The 21533-nt window shown below is 43.3% G+C and overlaps 1 protein-coding gene across 5 annotated transcripts in view; it reads right to left on the bottom strand.

The window, feature by feature from the left end:
- LOC145508724 (uncharacterized) overlaps positions 1-21533 on the bottom strand; it is an 885448-nt gene that overhangs the window by 384489 nt on the left and 479426 nt on the right. Inside the window, exon 1 of one of the 5 annotated variants that reach the window (XR_014055562.1) lies at positions 3478-3692. The exons of the other annotated variants lie outside the window; for them this stretch is intronic. The gene's annotated coding sequence lies outside the window, so the exon portion shown is untranslated. Of the gene's footprint in view, positions 1-3477; positions 3693-21533 lie in introns of those variants that run through there. 5 annotated transcript variants of the gene reach the window in all.

The following is a 21533-nucleotide window of genomic DNA, read 5'->3' as shown; positions in this document are numbered from 1 at the left end:
AAAGAGGAAAAAGATTAGGGCTTGTCCTCTCAAGCCTGAAATAGCAAGGTCATGGCTATGTGGCATGAGCAGATTTTCCTGGGTGGTTTTTCCAAGTCCAGCATCTACTCTGAGCCAGGCCCTCTACTTTTGAACTTCTGAAAGACAGGCATTATTAACCCCTTATCTACCAGTGGAAACCAAGCCTCAGAGAGACTAGGTGAGGTTTTCCATGCCACAGAGCAAGTAAGAAGCAAAGCTAGGATTTGAACCCACATCTGTTTGGCTACAAACCCTGACTCTTTTCATGGCACTGCATACTAACAGAGTAAGGAGCAGGCATGGTTTCTAGGCCCCGATGTGGGCTAGTAGTCTGAAGACTTGCATGAGACTTTTTGTCTGAGGGCTCACATGTCTGAGGCTTTGCTTTGGTCTTTCCCAAGCAGCAGCATTCCCTCCACCGAGAAAAGTTGGGAAACGAAGAGGGAACTTCAAGGAGGCATAGGAGTGTTGAGACCTCACCCTTTATAAGCATAGGTCATACCTCTGGTTACTTTTACTAAGCTTTGCAACTGCATGAAAAAAAATTGAAAATGTTGGCTGCTCAGCCGTGTCTGACTCTTTGAGACCCGATGGACTGTAGCCCACCAGGCTCCTCTGTCCATGGGATTCTCCAGGTAAGAATATTGGAGTGGGTTGCTGTTCCCTTCTCCAGGGGATCTTCCTGACCCAGGGATCAAATCTGGGTCTCCTGCACTGGTGGGCAGATTCTTTACTGTCTGAGCTACCAGGGAAGCCCACAGTCCTTGATAAATAAGAAGAAAAAATCAAATATGATTTTTAAACTTCAAATTTGCAGAGGGAGAGAAAATGCAGTCATCTTTCAATCTTCTTCAATGCTTCTACTCCTTAGAATTTATTTATGCTCCATAAAGTAACTGGGTTAAATAAAGGGGAAAAAAATATAAAACCTAGCTCAAAACAGTCAGAAGTTATGTCTCTCCTTTTGAGATGAGGTTTCTAGATCTGCTTGATCCCTATTAGATGAGGATGAATGACCTCAAGGTTCCCTTTTCTCAAATAATGAATCTTCCACATGTGACTTTCAATTGAATCTGATTTGTCTCTCATTGATCTTAGCCCGAGAAAACGCCACTGCAATGACAGGCCTCTCGTGCTTTTGCAACTAGGAGACTAAAGGATCCAAACTTCCTATTTCAGATAAGAAAACTTAAGACCAGAACATGAAGGTGCTTTCTCAAAGTTAACATCAGAAGGACAGGGCCATGTATTATTTACTATAAAACACATCCTTTCTCCTCCAAAAAGATGCATGCCTATGTATTCCTTAGAGTCAAGATGATAAATAGATATTTTTCTGCCAACTCTGACCCACTGATGCAGTGACTACCAGAATCATTGAGTAGCGAGAGTTTGGGAGGACATGTTCAGGATTTAGATCATTGATTGCCAATGTCAGGTTTGGTCATAGGAGTGACAGCATATGTTCTGAGTATGTGTTGAGTAATACAGCACAATTTTGATTCAAGATAGGTAACATCAGAGTCTTGAATCTGATGAAGGGAATAGGACAGAAAACAACAGAAAAATACACTTGCTATGTAGTTGACTCTCACCGGACAAGGCATAGAGCTGATCCTCTTCCCTATAATAATAACTTATCCTACTGCTCCACCTTCCGGTCCTTATCCTTTGAACCACTGGGGCTTTGGGAAACTTCTAAAGCCCTAAGAGAGGAGGCACTGTTTGGGGTCTTTCCCTTCTAGCTTGCCATTTATTAGCTCATACCTTAATTATCAAGCAGTATCTTAATTATCGGGCTTCCCTGGTGGCTCATTGGTAAAGCATCCATCTGCCAATGTAGTAGACACAGGTTCGATCCCTGGGTCAGGAAGATCCCCTAGAGAAGGAAACGGCAAACCACTCCAGTATTCTTGCCTGGGGAATCCCATGAACAGAGGAGCCCAGCAGGCTACAGTCCATGGGATCGCAAAGAGTGGGACATGACTTAGCGACTGACCACATACACACATATCCATCTTAATTATCAGGAACACAGTGATTCTCAATTTTTGTTGCACATTACAGTTATCTGGGGAGCTTTTAGAACCCTCAATGCCCAGCTCACATCTCAATTAAATCAATAGCTGGGGGTAAGGCCCAGGCATCAGTAGTTTTAAAGGATCCTCAGGTGATTCCAATGGGCAGTTTGTGAACCAGGGAGCTCATGTCTCAGCAATCAAGAATGAAGAAGGTGCTAGAAACACAGAAGTAACAAATGGGTGAATGTAACAGAATTAAAGTTCTGGCTCATAACTCTGTGGAGGTTCACCCAATTCTGACAAAGTCAGATGAAGGGCTCCCATGTGAAGACCTCAAAAAATCCCTTAAGACAAATGAAGGGAAGTGGTATTTACAGCAGGAATTCACTGACTTATGAGGAGTAGTGAGTGCAAGTTGCTCAGTCATGTCCGACTCTTCATGACCCCATGGACTACAAGTCCATGGAATTCTCCAGGCCAGAATACCGGAGTGAGTAGCCTTTCCCTTCTCCAAGGGATCTTCTCAACCCAGGAATAGAACCTTGGTTTCCCTCATTGCAGGCGGATTCTTTACCTGTTGAGCCACAAGGGAAGCCCTATGAGGGGTAGAAGAGACTTCAAATGTAAACAGATTTATTTTTTTTAATTAATTAATTTTAACTGGAGGCTAATTACTTTACAATATTGTAGCAGTTTTCGCCATACATTGACATGAATCAGCCATGGGTGTACTTGTGTTCCCCATCCTGAACCCCCCTCCCACCTCCCTCTGCATCCCATCCCTCAGGGTCGACCCATTGCACCGGCCCTGAGCACCCTGTCTCATGCATCAAACCTGGACTGGCAATCAATTTCACATATGGTAATATACATGTTTCAGTGCAAGGTCATTCTAAGAAGAGTGAACAGCACAAGAAAAGGTAAGAAGGCACAGAGCAGTGCACTCACTGTGTGACAGAAGCTGTGAGCCGCTTACTGGGACGGAAGGAAAGAACCAGATGAAGACAACACCCTAGGCCATCCTACAACCTGGTCTATACACTGAAGGCAGTAAGGAACCACTGAAAGGTTTTAAGCACAGTAATCAGCGGCTCGGCTCTGCCTTTGAGAAGCATCCCTCTGGCAGTTGCGAACTGGATGAATTTCGGCAAAAAAATTCAAGAAGCAGGGAGAGCTATCAGGAAGCTGTTGAAATAATTCAAACGAGAAAATAGCAAACTGAACTAAGACAATAGTAGCAAAAACAAAGAGGATAATAAAATGTGGGGATTGACTGAATTCAGGCTGAAGCAGGGGCTGCCTAGAGGTTTCAAAGTTTACAGAGGTGGAGGGGCTTTATTCTAACAGGACACGCTCAAGGCAGGCAAGGTTTCAGGAGGGTAAGGAGTTCCCTTTATTTATCTATCGAACAAAGAGTGTGAAGGAATTGACTAACCTGTGAAGTGCGGCTCAGACGCCCCTCCGGGAATGGAGGTCTAGGCAGCTGTGTGCCCGCCTGCAGGGACTGACGGACTGAAGAGCTGCCTCATGCCAACTGAGGACAGCGCTGAAGGGTCTTCTCCATGCAGAGCTACCCGCGGGGCCTCTGTCCTCTCACGCAACCTGCCGCCCTGCCTCTCCTCTCCCAAGAGCGGCTCCTGAGAGCAACTCGAGTGAACTTCCGGCCCTCCCGTCTCCACCGGAGTCAGCTTCCTGAGGAATGCAGCCTGCCACAGGTGTGCCCCTTTTACTCGGCACAGCAGCTCTGGGAAGACTGGAAGATGAGGATAACGATCTCTGTTTAACAGGTGAGGACCTGTTACAAATTGAGCTTGAGGGCACGTAGGTGGTTCGAGTTGAATCAGATTGAGACACCTCAAGGGTGCTACTCTAGAAGTTTCTCTCCATGGTACCTCTCAGCAGGTTCTTGAGCCTGGCTGCACATGAGCATCATCTTAGGAGTTTTTACTTTAAATATCAGTCTGTATCAATTTACATTCCCACCCACAGTGCAAGAGCGTTCCCTTTTCTCCACACCCTCTCCAGCATTTATTGCTTGTAGACTTTTTGATGATGGCCATTCTGACTGGTGTGAGGTGATATCTCATTGTGGTTTTGACTTGCATTTCTCTAATAATGTTGAGCATCTTTTCTTTTTTTTTTTTCATTTTATTTATTTATTTATTTATTTATTTTTATAAATTTATTTATTTTAGTTGGGGGCTAATTACTTTACAATATTGTAATAGTTTTTGCCATACATTGACATGAATCAGCCATGGGTTTACATGTGTTCCCCTTCCTGGACCCCCCACCCACCTCCCTCCCCATCCCATCCCTCTGGGTCATCCCACTGCCCTGGCCCTGAGCCCTTGTCTCATGCATCGAACATGGAATGGTGTTCTGTTTCACATATGATAATATACATGTTTCAATGCTATTCTCCCAGAACGTCCCACCCTCACCTTCTCCCTCAGAGTCCATAAAATTGTTCTATGCATCTGTGTCTCTTATTCTGTCTTGCATATAGGGTTATCGTTACCATCTTTCAAATTCCATATATATGCATTAGTATACTGTATTGTTGTTTTTCTTTCTGGCTTACTTCACTCTGTATAATGGGCTCCAGTTTCATCCACCTCAGTAAAACCGATTCAAATGTATTTTTTTTAATGGCTGAGTAATATTCCATTGTGTATATGTACCACAGCTTCCTTATCCATTCGTCTGCTGATGGACATCTAGGTTGCTTCCATGTCCTGGCTATTGTAAACAGTGCTGCGATGAATATTGGGGTACATGCGTCTCTTTCAATTCTGGTTTCCTCGGTGTATATGCCCAGCAATGGGATTGCTGGGTCATATGGCAGTTCTATTCCCAGTTTTTTAAGGAATCTCCACACTGTTCTCCATAGTGGCTGTACTAGTTTGCATTCCCACCAACAGTGTAAGAGGGTTCCCTTTTCTCCACACCCTCTCCAGCATTTATTGCTTGTAGACTTTTGGATAGCAGCCATTCTGACTGGTGTGAAATGATACCTCATTGTGGTTTTGATTTGCATTTCTCTAATAATGAGTGATGTTGAGCATCTTTTCATGTGTTTGTTAGCCATCTGTATTTCTTCTTTGGAGAAATGTCTGTTTAGTTCTTTGGCCCATTTTTTGATTGGATCGTTTATTTTTCTGGAGTTCAGCTGCAGAATTTGCTTGTATATTTTTGAGATTAATTGTTTGTCTGTTGCTTCGTTTGCTATTAGTTTCTCCCATTCTGAAGGCTGTCTTTTCACCTTGCTTATAGTTTCCTTTGTTGAGCAAAAGCTTTTAATTTTAATTAGGTCCCATTTGTTTATTTTTGCTTTTATTTCCAATATTCTGGGAGGTGGGTCATGGAGGATCCTGCTGTGATTTATGTCGGAGAGTGTTTTGCCTATGTTTTCCTCTAGGAGTTTTATTGTTTCTGGTCTTACGTTTAGATCTTTAATCCATTTTGAGTTTATTTTTGTGTACGGTGTTAGGAAGTGTTCTAGTTTCATTCTTTTACAAGTGGTTGACCAGTTTTCCCAGCACCACTTGTTAAAGAGATTGTCTTTTCTCCATTGTATATTCTTGCCTCCTTTGTCGAAGATAAGGTGTCCATATGTGCGTGGGTTTATCTCTGGGCTTTCTATTTTGTTCCATTGATCTATATTTCTATCTTTGTGCCAGTACCATACTGTCTTGATGACTGTGGCTTTGTAGTAGAGCCTGAAGTCAGGCAGGTTGATTCCTCCAGTTCCATTCTTCTTCCTCAAGATTGCTTTGGCTATTCGAGGTTTCTTATATTTCCATACAAATTGTGAGATGATTTGTTCTAGTTCTGTGAAAAATACCATTGGTAGCTTGATAGGGATTGCATTGAATCTATAGATTGCTTTGGGTAGTATACTCATTTTCACTATATTAATTCTTCCAATCCATGAACACGGTATATTTCTCCATCTGTTTGTGTCCTCTTTGATTTCTTTCATCAGTGTTTTATAGTTTTCTATATATAAGTCTTTTGTTTCTTTATGTTTTGTTAGCCATCTGTATGTCTTCTTTGGATAAATGTCTATTTAGGCATTTTCCCCACTTTTTGATTGGGTTGTTTGTTTTTCTGGTATTGAGTCGTATGAGCTGCTTGTATATTTTGGAAATTAATCCTCTGTCAGTTGTTTCATTTGCTATCATTTTCTCCCATTCTGAGGGTTGTCTTTTCACCTTGCTTATAGTTTCCTTTGCTGTGCGAAAGCTTTTAAGTTTAATCAGGTCCCACTTGTTTATTTGTATTTTTATTTCCATTACTCTAGGAGGTAGATCAAGAGGATCTTGCTTTGATTTATGCCATGAAGTGTCTGCCTATGTTTTCCTCTAAGAGTTTTTTAGTTTCTGGTCTTACATTTAGGTCTTTAATCCATTTTGAGTTTATCTTTGTGTGTGGTGTTAGGAAGTGTTCTAATTTCATTCTTTTACATATAGCTGTCCAGTTTCCCAGCACCATTTATTGAAGAGGCTGTCTTTGACCCGAGGAATGGATAAAGAAGTTGTGGTACATATGCACAATGGAATATTACTCAGCCATAAAAAGGAACACATTTGAGTCAGTTCTAATGAGTTGGATGAACTTAGAGCCTATTATACAGAATGAAGTAAGTCAGAAACAGAAATTGTATTCTAACACATAGATACAGAATCTAGAAAGATGGTACTGAAGAATTGATTTACAGGGCAGCAATGGAGAAACAGACATAGAGAGTAGACTTATGGACATGGGAATAGGGGAGCAGAGGGTGAGATGTATGGAAAGATTAAGATGGAAACTTACATTACCATATGTAAAATAGATAGCCAATGGGAATTTGCTGTATGGCTCAGGAAACTCAAACAGGGGCTCCGTATCAATGTAGAGGGGCAGGGTGGGGAGGGAGATGGGAGGGAGTTTCAAAAGGGAGGGGATATATGTATACTTATGGCTGATTCAAGTTGAAGTTTGAGCGAAACAACAAAATTCTGTAAAGCAATTATCCTTCCATTAAAAAATAAATAAATTTAAAATATATATATATCTGTCTGGAACCCAGAACCAGAGATTCTGATTCGGTGGGTATGGAATGGGGTCCCTGTCAGTTATTAGAAATCTCCTTCCTGGCAAGTGACAGAGCCCAACTCAAACCAGCCTTGGCAATAAGAAAAAGTGTAGTGGGGAATAATTTATAAGGATAGTGGGGTATTTCAATAAGGGTAACAATGAAATGCAGCTAAGCCTCAAAAATAAAGAACTTAAGTCTCAGTGTGATCAGAAGTCATATTCTTTTCCTTTTCTCTTTTTCTCCTCGTGTGCCTGCTTCAGTTCTGTTCTGCTCCTTCCTTCAGGTATCATGTCATTCGTGGCTGAAGACAAAAATGACCACTAGCAGCCCCCAAGCTTTACATCAGTAAGGACACTCAAAGAGTCTAGATTCTCTTTCTCAAGACTAGAATCAAATTCTCCATGAGATACTCTGATTAGCCCAAATTTGGCCAGGTGCCTACAAGCCCCTGAATCAATCAGTTTATGTCTTAAAGGTGAGGTCATAGTATAATATAATCTTTCTGCAGTGATTTTGATGATGACAAGGGGTAACTCTTTGCAAAGGGTTGCTGGGCAGACAATTCCAAAGCTGTTCACTGCATCATCATCTCATGCCAGCCCTTGGCTTCCCTATGTCTCTTTACTCCCATTTTCTAATCCTAGCATGGATATGATTTAAAATTGTTCCTATTGGTGGTCTAACTTTTATATGTTCTCAACTTTGAAAAGGCTAGAGAGGAGAGGAAGTCAATTGGGATCAAAAATACACAATTAAGGAAGCCTCTGAGATTAGAGATAGAGGAAAGGCTTGCAGAGATCCTCTCCTCAAACCCTGCCATTTTTTATTTCACTTGGGGAAGCTGACATGCAAAGAGGTTCAAGATTTCTCAAGATCACACTTTATGAGATTGCAGGGTTAGACCTGGTACCCAGGTTTCTAACCTTTCAGTCTAGTGTTTTTTTCTTTACAATCAATAACTGTCTTGAAGCAATTACCAACTGAAAAGAATTCAAAAATTAAAATCAAACACTTCCAAGATAAAGTAAATCAATGGAATCTGATTTGTACAAATTTGATTTGTATACCATTTTTCTCAATATTTACTTATTCTATAAATCAAGGACAACCCACAACAATCACAGTGTGTCTAATGCTCATACGGTTTCAAGGTAGCTACTATGACAAGTAATTGTGAAACAAATTCTTTTCATCCATGAATGGAAGCAATAGGGAGTTTAGAATTTGTAAAGCAGACCTGTAATTAACAGATTGATAACTTGGGGCTTTAAGAAGGATGATCAAAGGAGGATCGTGGGGCACTACAGGCAAATAGGAAGCTCACTGATGAGGAGATGGGAGGCCTGGGTTCTGGTCCAACTCCACCCCTGGTTCTGAGCCAGATATTTCCCTTCTCTGGGTCCCAGTGGCCCTATCTGTGAAAGGAGGAGTTTGAATGAGAAATGCATTTCCCCAACTATGGCTATGCCATCTTGGTGCCTCTTCAAGATGGCATGACAGCTTCATCATCACTTATTTAATAATCTGTCTTTACCTCAACTCTCTTTGCTTAAATTTTAATAAGAAAACCTTATCACTGTTAAAAACCAGCATCAATTACATCAGTTGAGGATAAATATCTCAGCATATACATAATTATTCAAATAAACAAAAATGTTCACCTGTGTTCCATTAAAAAATTCCCTTGCTACTACCACTGGTATATGTACCCTATGATGGGGACCCCTGGACCAATCTCTAGGGACTTCTGGCTCCAACTCTGGATGCCCCTTAGGAATGGTCAGAGGTCAAATGAGATAGAAATCAAAGGACCTCACACATAAGAGAATTTTTGGACTTAAAACTCAACATTCAGAAAACTAAGATCACGGCATCTGGTCCCATCACTTCATGGAAAGTAAATGGGGAAATAATGGAAACAGTGACAGACTTTATTTTGGGGGGCTCCAAAATCACTGCAGATGGTGACTGCAGCCATGAAATTAAAAGATGTTTGCTCCTGGAAGAAAAGCTATGACCAACCTAGACAGCATATTAAAAAGCAGAGACATTACTTTGCCAACAAAAGTTCATCTAGTCAAAGCTATGGTTTTTCCAGTAGTCATGTATGGTTGTGAGAGTTGGACTATGAAGAAGGCTGAGCGCTGAAGAATTGATGCTTTTGAACTGTGGTGTTGAAGAAGATTCTTGAGAGTCCCTTGGACTGCAAGGAGATCCAACCAGTCAATCCTCAAAGAAATCAGTCCTGAATATTCACTGGAAGGACTGATGCTGAAGCTGAAACTCCAATGCTTTGGCCACCTGAAGCAAAGAACTGACTCATTGGAAAAGACCCCGATGCTGGGAAAGATTGAGGGCAGGAGGAGAAGGGGATGACAGAGGATGAGATGGTTGGATGGCCTCACCGACTCGATGGACATGAGTTTGAGTAAGGTCTTGGTGTTGGTGATGGACAGGGAAGCCTGGCATGGTGCAGTCCACGGGGTCACAAAGAGTCGGATAAGACTGAGCAACTGAACTGAACTCCCTGTTGCAGGACCTGGTTCTCTGCTGTTTACCTTTCCCATCACTGCCCTGGAAATGCAGCCCACAGACCTGGCCTGGGCTTGCTTACTTATCTCTTCAAGGCAACTCAATCCAAACACTGCTGTGAGGTTGGCTTTAAGAAGGAATGACCTGATAACAATTTCCTGTTTTGTACTAGTTCAGGAAATTCTGGATTTTAGTAGAGGTCAGTGCCTTAACACACCACATACACCACACATACACACAGTTTCTAATTCCAGTGTTGGAACTTCAGGCAGCTCTACCAAAGGAGATGGAGGAACCATAGGCAGGGCACTCTCCAGTTTCATCTGTGCCTCAGTCTGTTGTCTGTCACATCTGCCTTTCCTGGTTCCCTCCCTCCCTCCCTCCCTCTTATCCTTCCTTCCTATTGTCGTTTTTTCCTTGCCTACTGTTTTCTTTCTTCATATTTCTTTCTCAGTCATTTTCTGCCCTGCCCCAACTCAATTTTCTCTTTATATTCCTTCATCTCATTTTTTTCTCTCCCAAATTTCTTCAACATCAACTTGGCAAATACTTACTCAGTGCCCTCTCACTGACAGGCATTGGTGCCAATCCTCCTCAGTGCCTCTCCCTCACTTTTTCCACCACCCATTCATCCATCTATGCAGTCTCACCCCGTCCATTCATCCATCCATACAGTATCTATTCAGAACCCACCTCTCAGCCTCTGCTTACTTCTTTTCCATCAGCTTTCTGAACCCTATCCTGGCCCATCTTCTGACCCCACCAATTGCTGGCTGATCAGGCACAGAAGCCCTCAGAGGGGCTAAAGCGAAGAACAAGACTGTTGACTCCAGCTAAATGTATGGCAAATGTCCCAGATTGGTCTGGAACTTTAAAATGTATCCAGAAGTACCAAAAATGGACCACAGAACTAGACTCCCAGCACCAGCGTCCAGTTGCAGCTTGGGGATGGGCGGGCTGGTGTCTGTTGGATGGGCAATAGCATCGTCCTCTCCCTTCCTCAGGCAGTGGAAGGTGGACACTGCAGTTCCAAGTCCAGCCTCTGGCCCAGACCAGACATCCCATCTGGTCAGACGTCCCAGCCCTGAGTGTCTCCAGACTTTGCAGAGGCTGAGAATGCACTTAATGTAGACTCCAGTGGTAGAATCACAAACTAGGAGAGCTGGCAGTATTCAGCCAGAGGCTATTCTTTTTGAAAGTGAAAGTGTTAGTCACTCAGTTGTGTCCAACTCTGTGACCCCATGGACTGTATAGCCCACCAGACTCCTCTGTCCATGGAATTCTCCAGGCAAGAATGTTGGAGTGGGTTGCCATTTCCTTCTCTCTAGGATCTTCCTGACCCAGGGAGTGAACCCAGGTCAGTCTTCTGTATTGCAGGCAGATTCTTTACCATCTGAGCCACCAGAGGAAGCCCACTCTGTTTATGGGTGAGAGAAATGAGAGCTAAAGAAAGAGTGAGCTTTGTAGACCCCAGGCTGCAGAGAAGTTAGTGGCAGAGGTGAACTAGAACCCAGGCAATCTGACAACTAACCTCCCAACCCCATCACTGAAGATTTCTCACCTTCCTTCCTGCCTCCCTAAAAGCCACTTTGGATGAATTACATGGTGAGTGTTGGCACTTTCTACAAAGAGAGAGTCTAATGATGCTGCTCCATTTTCTCCACTGTCTGAACCGGATGCCTCATTAAGCCAGTATGTACATGCTAAGGTGCTTTAGTCATGTCCGACTCTTAGCTACCCCATGGACTGTAGCCTGACAGGCTCCTTTGTCCATGGAATTCTCCAGGCAAAAATATTGGAGTGGGTTTTCATGCCCTCCTCCAGGCGAGTTTCCCAACCTGGGGATCAAACCTACGTCTCTTATGTCTCTTGTATTGGCAGGAGAGTTCTTTACCACTAGTGCCACCTGGGAAGCCCCAGTACGATGATAATGGGAAAAAAAAAAAAAAGATTTATCAAGTGTTTACCACATTAAGTCCTTTACATACATTATCTCATTTAAATCTCACAGCAGCCCTTGGATGTAGATATTAATGTGATCCCTAATTTACAGATGAAGAAAGAGGCCTGTAGAGAATTCATAAGGCCACATGGTTAGCAATTGTTAGGACCTAATAGAGCAGCTCACATTATGTCCAACAGACCAGACAAGAATCTCAAAAGCAGCGATTTCAGAAGGAGCATACATATATATATATATATATATATATATATATATATATATATATATATATTAACGACAAAGTAGATAAGTACGGAGTCAAGGCTGCTGAGATGCAAGAATCCTTGCTCCAGGTCCTGGGTCCATGATGCTATAGAAAATGGTGGTATAAAAGCAAAACTTCACCCAGCAAGAGCCATTCCCAAGGCAGGAGGTGGATGGGGCAGGGGGAGGGTGCGAGGGTGAGAGGGTGCGAGGGTGCGAGGGGGCAGGCTGGAACTTAAAGCCGGATGGATGAAGACAACTGGATATGCAGAAGGGCTCTGCTAGGGGCTGGAGCATGTGAGGTTTGGTCCTGAGAAGACAACAGCCCGATAAGCAGAACAAAGGCACAATGCCAGAGGAAGGATACATAGCCTGAGAGACTTTGTTACCTGCATTGGCCAACTGTGGGTTCTCTGATGAGGGGCTGGTGGATTCTAGGAGGCTGAGGGAGACTTAGGCTTGTTATGAGGGCTGAACACGTGGCCCTGGCTGTAAAACTGGGGTACCAGAGTGTTGCACCAGAAGGTCAAATATCTGAGTTCTAATCTGGGTGAAACTAGGCATGTATCCCCTTACCAAAGCCCTTCAATGCCCCCACCCCCACCCCCACTCCCAGTGACCACAAGATAAACTCAAGGTCCCTAGCAAGGCATTCAGGGCATTTTAAGATCCAAGTTCCATGATTTCTTTGATTTTCCATTCCTCGTTTTTTAAAATTCTCAGGCCATTTCTCCAGGCCATGCCTTTGCTTATGCTGGCTTCCCAACCCCTTCAACCTAGATTACACCTCTTCAGCCTTAAATCTCAGGCACCACCACCTCCTAGAAGCCTTCCCTGATTACCACTCCTTCTTAGGCTAAATTGGGTGTTCTTCTCTTTCCTTTAATGTCCTCTGACATATGGATGTCACTGTGCTAACCAAATATTACAATTTCTTATTCATGTTCCTGTGCTGATCTTCCCTATTAATGGGTATTCCTCCAGGCCAGGTCAGTGTCTGGTGCATCTCTCCATGCCTAAGGTTTGCTGAACAAATGACTGCAGAAATAGCTTTGCCCTTATATGACGTACCTGATACCCCATGACTCAGTTTACCCACCTAAGGACAGGACTCCCTATTCTTCCTGTCTTATAGGACTACCAAGAGGATCAAATTAGGTGGTGTAAGTGAATGCTCTGAGAGCTTCAAAGCCAGCAGGAGTGTAAGGGATTCTTATTATCTCATGCCTCCCTTGGGCGGCCAGAGTGGCTCTACTATCTTCTACTGCCTTGTCAGTCTTCAGAGGAAGTTTTCCTCCAAAAGAAACCAATTCAAGTTTGCTCTATAAATGATGATAAAGATCATACCAATACTCCGCCTCCTCCCTGCTCTAATTTCATGAAAACGGGCTACCCCAGAGGAAAGAAGTAAGCAGAAACGTGACTAGCATGTCCTCCCTAGTGACACCTCTGCATGCTGCTGCAAGACGGAGGACTTCCAGTGCAGAAGAGGGGGGCTAGGGGAGGCATGAACACTCACCTGAGATCCCAGGAATTCAGGTCATAAGTAGGCAATGGGATGAATGCTGTTTACCCATTGATATTTGAGACTTGTTTTTTGCCTAAGGAATAAGGGGTTGAGTGGACATACAGGATGTGGGGCACCTGGTAGGCAGAGATGTGGGCTTTGGGCACACTCAGGATCTAACTAGCTGTGTGGTCCCAGGCAAGTCTGCTTTGGTCTCTGGTCCCCACAGGTCTTCATCTATGAAAGAGGACAACTGTGATACAACAACTGAAGCTGAATGAGAACCAGTCATGCTCCAGGCTGGCCTCAACTCTGCGCTCTGCACAGGTTTCTGCCTTGGATCCCATCCCGTTCTTTCCCAACACTCATTTCAGCTTCACATAAGAGAGGGACGCAGCTCAGAGTGGCTCAGTACCTTACCTGCAGTTACAGAGATGCTGAGTTGTGAGTAGGGGGGCCTGACTTCAAAGCCCTCACACCTACTGCATTTCCCAGTCTGAACAAGCATCCTCATGAAAACCCATATAAGGAGTTTTGGGGGGCAAGTTAAAATTCCACACAGTCAGGGGGTATTACTATGAAAATACGGTTTATCCCCAGTGATGTATTAGCTTTTAGGAGATAATGATGCTTTTTACAAAGCTGAAAGGGAGAACGAGAGCAAGGAAGAGAAGGAACTAGATAAGACACTTGTATTTAATCTGGGCTTTCTCCTGCCCAAGATAGTTATTATAACTTTATGAGAATGGATCAGGAATATTAAGCAGGCATCCATTTTTTACCCAAGTATTTTAGGCAGAAGAAGAGGTGAAAGAAGTATTCTGTTAAGAAGCCCAGAGTCTCCAAATGCCACTGCTAGTTTGACCTTGGACATGACACAGTATATTAGCAATTAGATGCAGAGACTTGGAAAATGAGCAGGCAGGGCTAGATCCCCAGCTTTGAGGCTTACATAACTACCACTATTCATCTTTCTTCATTTGGAGAAAAAAGTAATGGGACCTGGAAGTGACATTCCCAACCATGACTTAGTATGTGTTCCATGTGCCTGAAGCTGGCCTAGTAACAATTAGCCAGCCAGGTAGGCATCAGATACTTTAACTATAGCCAGAAGACTATGGCACAGGAGGGCAGGGGAAGTTCTAGAGAGACTTCCAGGCTACTCATTGAGGCACAAGCCCCAATTCTGTCCTGCTTCAAGGGGGCTGAGTGACTCACTCACCTTCCTCAAGCCACAATTCTTTCTCATCTGTAAAAATACATCTCTATAATAGAGTCACCCTTGCCTATTTTGCAGAATTAACATGAAGGTCACTGATTCCCCAACCATGATGTTAGGGCCTATCTATAAGTCACTTCAGGGCTGTCCACCCTCCTCTGATGGTGCCTTGTGATGTACAGCTCCTCTTCATGTCCTTGTCTACATCACCTCCATGGGGAGACCCTTCTGGAACCCCTATACCAGCTCAAGCCTCCATGTTAAACACACTCATTGAAGCATGGAATCTGCTTTCACAGCACTTTCTGGTGTTCATAATAAGACATTCTGGGATTATTTGATTAATGAGCCTCCACCTAGGAGACCATAAGCTTCTCAAAGGTGGGGACTATGCCAGTTTTGCTCATTGGTATATTCGCAGCACCAGCACAGTGTGTGGAAAGTTGTAGATGCTGAATCGATGTTGGTTGGTTGAATAAATGAATGAATCAAAGGAATGAAAGAAAGAAGGGATGGAGACAGGGAAAAAACAATCACCCAGGGAGGCAGTCTGGGACGTTCACTGAATGTCTTAACATCTCTCAGGTGTACGTTGTCACTTCCCGTAGTGGCCACAACATAGGAGAGTGGGAAGATGGTATGGGATAAAAATTTCAGATAAGTGAAACTTCAGAGATCCTAGAGACCTCTGACCCCATCACAGTCTAAGTTAGAGCCAGTTATTCTCTCTCTCAGAACCACTCTCTTCCTTCCTAGCACTGGTCACACTGTGTTTGGTAGGTTTCCATGTATATCTATTGTCCCTATGGCTCACCACCAGTAACCCAGTGCCTGGTGTAGTACTGGCAGCTGGCTGGGGTCTAAATGAATGTCAATCACGAGCCTAGGGCCAACAGGATCAGGGTTACAGAGAGGAGATGGACAAGACATCTGATCTTAAGAAGCCATCAATCAAGTGGGGAGCACAGTCAGGCCAATGAATGTGAAATACCTTGTTAAATGCTGTGTGAATATAAATGATTACTGAGTTCCTTCTTGTGAACATAATAATCTGCTGAAGTTTCTGATATTAGAAAATTCTAGGGGAAAAAAGCCTGTAAGTAGGGTGTTTTTAGAGACTAATTCTCTTCTTATGAATCATTTGTTCATTCAACAAATTCTTTCTGAGCACCTACTATGTGCCATGTAATGTGCTAGTGAGAAGAGGTCAGTAAACAGGACTGGTTGGATCCTAGCTCTCAGGGAGCTGGGACTGCCCAGAAATAAGAACACTTTCCTCCCTTTTTCTCATCTTCAGTACCTTACTGGCCTGTAAACAAAGGGCCTGCTGTCACATACTGCAGGATTTGCTATTCTGGGCTCATTAAAAGAAAAGGGGGGGGGGCATTTACCTGAAGAAACTAGTCTGCCAGGCATCTAGAAGCTGCTTATGGATTTAAAAGAGTCATATATCAGCCTAAGTGTCTCAACTTGAATTATCCAGCTTCCCACCACTATTTTCCCTATGGTCCTCACCCCACACCCCTTTCATTTCTCCTACACAGGCCTCCTACACCCAGTTTCCCTGTGGTCTAATAGCATCTTCCTTTTCAATTTCCAAAAGGAACAACCACCCCAGCCACAAGACAAGAAGGATCCAGGGAGGCCCAGAACAGGAGCATAAGCCAACCATCTGTCCCCAAGTCATTTGGGGAGCAATTCAGACAGCTTGGAGGGAGGAAAATGATGCTTTGGCTTCTGGGGAAGCATAAAACAGTCTTTCAAGTTCCAAAGGCAGCTATAACTGCATCCAGTCAAAACTGGCTTAATGAAGACCTGCCCAGTGATGGAGACTGCAAGGACAGACCAATAATGTCCACACCCAAAGTGTCACCGTTCTCTGGACTGATGACCTGAATCATACAGATGCCATGATTCTTCAGGGAGGGGAGCATCGTAAGCTTCTATCCATCATTCAACCCAGCCTTCTGAGCTCAAGGCAAGAGGAGGGCAGTACTGGGGAACAGGGCGCCGTGACAGCCGATGACAGCAAGTCCCCCGGAGCCAGAGACCAGTACACGGGGAGCAGCTAAACACTTTTAGCCTCAAAAAAAGGGAGCAAAAGAGCAGAGGTACTAATTTGTCGTGTCAGCTAGGTAGGTGATGGCTCTCTCAGACCTTCGGTTTCTCCAACTCCAGAGAGGGGCACAGGGTGCCTGTCTGACCCTGGTGTTCTCTGCAGACCTGCCTTTCACTTCCTGGATCTGTTGTCCTTGTTCCCCCAGATAACACACCAAGCCAGCCAGTAATGTGCTGCGAGGCCTGGCGCAGCATGATTTACTGTGAGGCGGCCTGCATGCCCAATGGTACCTTTGGAACAAGCTCGCCATCCACAATCTTGAGTGTCATCATTATTGGCCTCATGGGAGGAGTTTGTTTCTTCCCTGCCCTTCGATTCTCAGCACAAGGTGAGAGGCTCCTGCTTCTTTCCCTGAGCTATGCAAGATCTACATCTCAGAACCCAGGGACAAATCCATTACAAGGGCTGGCTTTGAGCACAGGAGAAATGGCCGGCCCAGACACAGGATCAGTAGGGTACAGTTCATCCATTCCACAAATCTGTTTTGAGTTCCTACTATGTGGTCCCTAATGTATGTCTCTTTTTGCCTCATCCCAATCCATTCTCTGCAAGGCCTCCCTCTGCCTAGAATGCTTTTACTGCCTCCCTTTTTAAATCTCTAAAATGTCTTTCATCATTCAGGTTCCCCTACAGAGAGCATCTCCCCTGTGAAGTCCTCCCTAATATGCCCACCAAACTGCTCCTGCCTGTGCTTTAATCTAGGACTTACTGATACTTGCACTTTCTCCCCAGGTTAACCTTCTATGTTCTGTAATTAATGACTTTTACATCTCTCTTTCAACTGATAGATTGCACATCCACTGAGGTGAAGGAAGACCTCATCTCTCTAACTGATTCCAACCAACATCTTGTATCTTCATGGCCCTCTAGGTATGTTTTCTCAATTAGAGGAAGAAAACTAAGAAAAATCTGAATGGCACACACTCACTAATCCAGTGGCTGCTGTCAGCTAACAATTTTGAGTGGATTTTTGCCATAGCACACTGAGAATACTCTCTTCAGCCCTGCACCTTTTAATACCATCCTAGGCTGACAACTCCTAGAGTTGGTACTTCCACCTCTGACTTGTATGCTGAGCTACAGTACCCTCTCTCCGCTGAGATATTCAATATCCATCTCAATCCAATCCATATGCCCCTAACAGAACTCTTAATTTACACCTCCAAATGTTTTTATCCTCAATCTTCCCCAGCTCATTAAATGGTACCACTAGGCATCCAGTTGCTCAAACCTCACACGGGGAGGCCTCATTGACTTCTTACTTGGCCTCGTTTCCTGCAAGTCCCCCAGCTCCACCTCCAGAGTGTTCCCTGGGTCTGTCCTCTTCTCTCCATCTTCATTGCTAAGAACCCAGTCCAAGCCACCATTGTCTCTAACCTGGACAACCACCAACAGTCTCACTGACCACCCACTTCCACTCTGTCCGTGTACAATCCGCCTACAGTCTAAGTGACCTTTTAAACACATGAACCATACAATCTCACTCCACTACTCAAAGCCCTCCGATGGATTCCCAAGGCCATCAGAACAGAATTGCCTTTGGGCCTGCTTATCTGATCAGCCTCGTGCCCTGAAAGCTCCCTCTAGTCAAGCACTCTGCTCATCAAGCTGACCAAGCTCATTCCTGAAGGATGCTCCCTCTGCCTGGACCAATGCACTCCTAGATCTTCAGATAGCGGTCTCCTCTTTATCAGGAAGACCGCCACTAAACTGTCACTTCCTTCCCTGACTGCTCAGTTTAAAATGTCTCCCCACACCCCATCCAACATTCTGTCATATTGCCCAGTTTTAATTTTCTTTATAGCACTTATCGCTCACTGAAATTATCATCTTTCTTCACTTATTTGCCGTGATTCCCCTATCGCGGTTGTTCAGTTGCTAAGTCATGTCTGACTCTTTGGGACACCATGCATTACAGCACATCAGGCTTCCCTGTCCTTCACTATCTCTCAGAATTTGCTCAAACTCATGTCCATTGAATCGATGATGCCATCCAAACATCTCATCCTCTGCCACCCCCTTCTCCTCCTGCCCTCAATTTTCCAGCATCAGGGTCTTTTCCAATAAGATAGTAAATTCTCTGAGATCATGTAACTTGTCTATTTATCTTCACATCCTTTATCTTCACATCCTTAGGATCAAAAGCAGTATCTGGCCCATGTTAGGTATCACAATACCACAATCAGCCAAATGAAGTAAGAAGAGTGACTAGCTGAGAGGAGGAGTAGCCTGGCAGAGCAGTGGGGACTCCTGATCCCAGAGTTACAACTGGTGACAAAGCCCAGGCTGGAAATGAAGACTGATGGGGCATCTTGCTGACTCCTCCTGTCAGCTAGTTTCCAAGTTTTGTTCTGGGATCTTCATGCTTAGACAAGGGAAAAACAAGGACTTAATTGATCTATAATATTTATGAGAAAACAGTGAAAGCAAATCCCTTCCATAATTGGTATATAAATCATTTCAGATGTGAGTAATGAAGCCAGGACTGGCCATTTATTTTAAATATTAGAGACTTGTAAAGCCTAGTTTAGTTGTACTTAAAATCCTTTCTAGAAATGGAACAGGCTACCCTGGGAAGAAATGAGTTCCCTGACATTGGAGGTATTCAAGCCAAGATTAGCCAGCCACGTGGCATGGATGCGAGAGAATATTAAGTCATGGGTGCCGGAGAATATTAAGTCATCAGACCAAGGTGGGACTGGACATGCTCAATGGACAATTCAGAGGTTTGATTGCAACTTGCCAGTAGCACTAACAAAAATGTTGATGAAGATACTAATGACACTGATGGTGAGGATGCTGAGACTGCTGTAGCTCATGGTGATGATGACCACATGATAGCTAATATTATTGGGCTCTATCTATGCTTGATTATTTGTTGTGGTTTAGTCGCTAAGTTGTGTCCCACTCTTTGAGACTCAATGGACTGTAGCCCACCAGGTTCCTCTGTCCATGGGATTTCCCAGGTAAGAATACTGGAGTGGGTTGCCATTTCCTTCTTCAGGGGATCTTCCTGACCCAGGGATGGAACCTGCATCTCCTGCATTGGCAGGTGAATTTTTTACCACTGAGCCACCAAGGAAGCCTACATGTGATTTCAAACACTTAAATGCTTTATATTAATTATCTCAGAGAATCCTCAAAATACACCTGAGAAGGAGGAATTATCATCTTTATTTAGAAAATGAGGAAATAGAGACAAAAAGAACTTTAAACATTTATTCAAAGTCACCCAACTTGTTGGGAAGTGGGAGGGCAGATATTTCAGTATAGCTCTCAGTGACATAACCATAACTACACTGCTCAATTTTATGGGTACAACTGCAGAATATGGTATGTTCTTCTTTGGTACTGGGACATAGTAAAGAAAAAGATGATTCTAGCAGATATCTTAAATATAGGATATGCTGGCTACTCATGCATAAATTCATAGAGGAATGAGATTCATACTGAGGTGAACTACAGCACCTAACCATAATTCAGAAAATATTGATTCCAATGTGAGACCTGTCACTGCGTTGCTGGGTGACCCAGGCACGTTGCTTTTCCTTTCTGTACAACCTCAGTGTAAAATGAAAAAAGGAAAAGAGAAGATTCCTGAAGTTAGTTTCAGAAGTGTTTGGGTATTCAGGGAAACTAAGTCCTATATATTTATCTTTCAGTCTATATTTAGAAGTGAATAGCATGTAAATCATCTCCTTATTGTGTATTAAGACAAATGCAAATTCAAAAATCCCCAAGTACTCCTCAAAACAGCACAGATCTCAAGGTACGAGTCAAATGAGGAAATGTAAGGCATTTCTAAAGCAAAAGACTAGAAACTCCAGAGAGCATCTATTTCTTCTCTAAGAGTCCCAAGAGTAAAAGGGAAAAGATGACTCCTAAAATTGCTGGTCCATTATTTCATGCAGTATATGCTCTGTATCCTAATCCATATTAGAGTTCTTATGCTCTACATTGAGGGGAGAAGGCATTCAGAGCATCACTGCAACATTCAGCAGGTAAATAAGCACATTTTATCCTCTTCTGCAGGTCTCATAAGAGAGCATTGCTTCCTTGAAGACTGCCATGAACTATGAGGAATGTGTCTTAAATCAGAATAATGTCCTCTTATTAAAAGGAAAAAAAGCTGTCTTTCAAAAAGAGTCACTGTGCTGGTTTTCTGATTAACTGTCTGCAAGCTGTGATTTCCCATGTGGATTCAAACCATGAATCTGCTAGAGTTTTCCTTCAACCTGACTCCGATCTCCTTTGGGAAACACAGGAAAAGCATTTCCTAGTCTCTGCCACCTCCTAGTCATGTAACCTTGAGTGGATTTCTGCACCTCTCCAAACTCACCTCACCTCCTTCAGGGGAATTTTACTGATAATGGAAATCAGCCAGTTTAAAGCAAATCCACTTAAAACAAGTTCTAAAACATTCTACTAAACAGTGGAAGAGATACCATTGGGACCTTAGTTTAAAAATCAAATCAAAATCTTTAAGTTATTTCTAACTTATATTTAGTGAATTGTAACTCCATGCTAATTCTCAGAAGCAACAAAGAATAAATCAAGTATGGAGGGCTGAGGGCACACTTTGAAAAAAAAAAAGGAAGCACAAAGCAAGATACAACCTTTTTTAGGTTTGATGTTCACAGATGATCATTAACTGGTTTATGTTTTCAGAAATGTTTAAGAATTTTAAAAAATTCCCAAAGGTCTCTCATAGTCCTTTGATTAAACATTTTCTTTGAAAAAGTCTATTGTGTTTAATCCTCAGTGATTCTCTCTTTTTCAATTGTTAATTCTAAAAACTCAGATCCTTATTTGGTTATAATCC

Source organism: Giraffa tippelskirchi, chromosome 6, assembly GCF_054371585.1.
Source record: "Giraffa tippelskirchi isolate mGirTip1 chromosome 6, T2T-mGirTip1v1.2.pri, whole genome shotgun sequence".
NCBI classification, from domain to species: domain Eukaryota; kingdom Metazoa; phylum Chordata; class Mammalia; order Artiodactyla; family Giraffidae; genus Giraffa; species Giraffa tippelskirchi.
The sequence above is the reverse complement of the archived record's forward strand: the minus strand, read 5'-3'. Positions and strand labels throughout refer to the sequence as shown.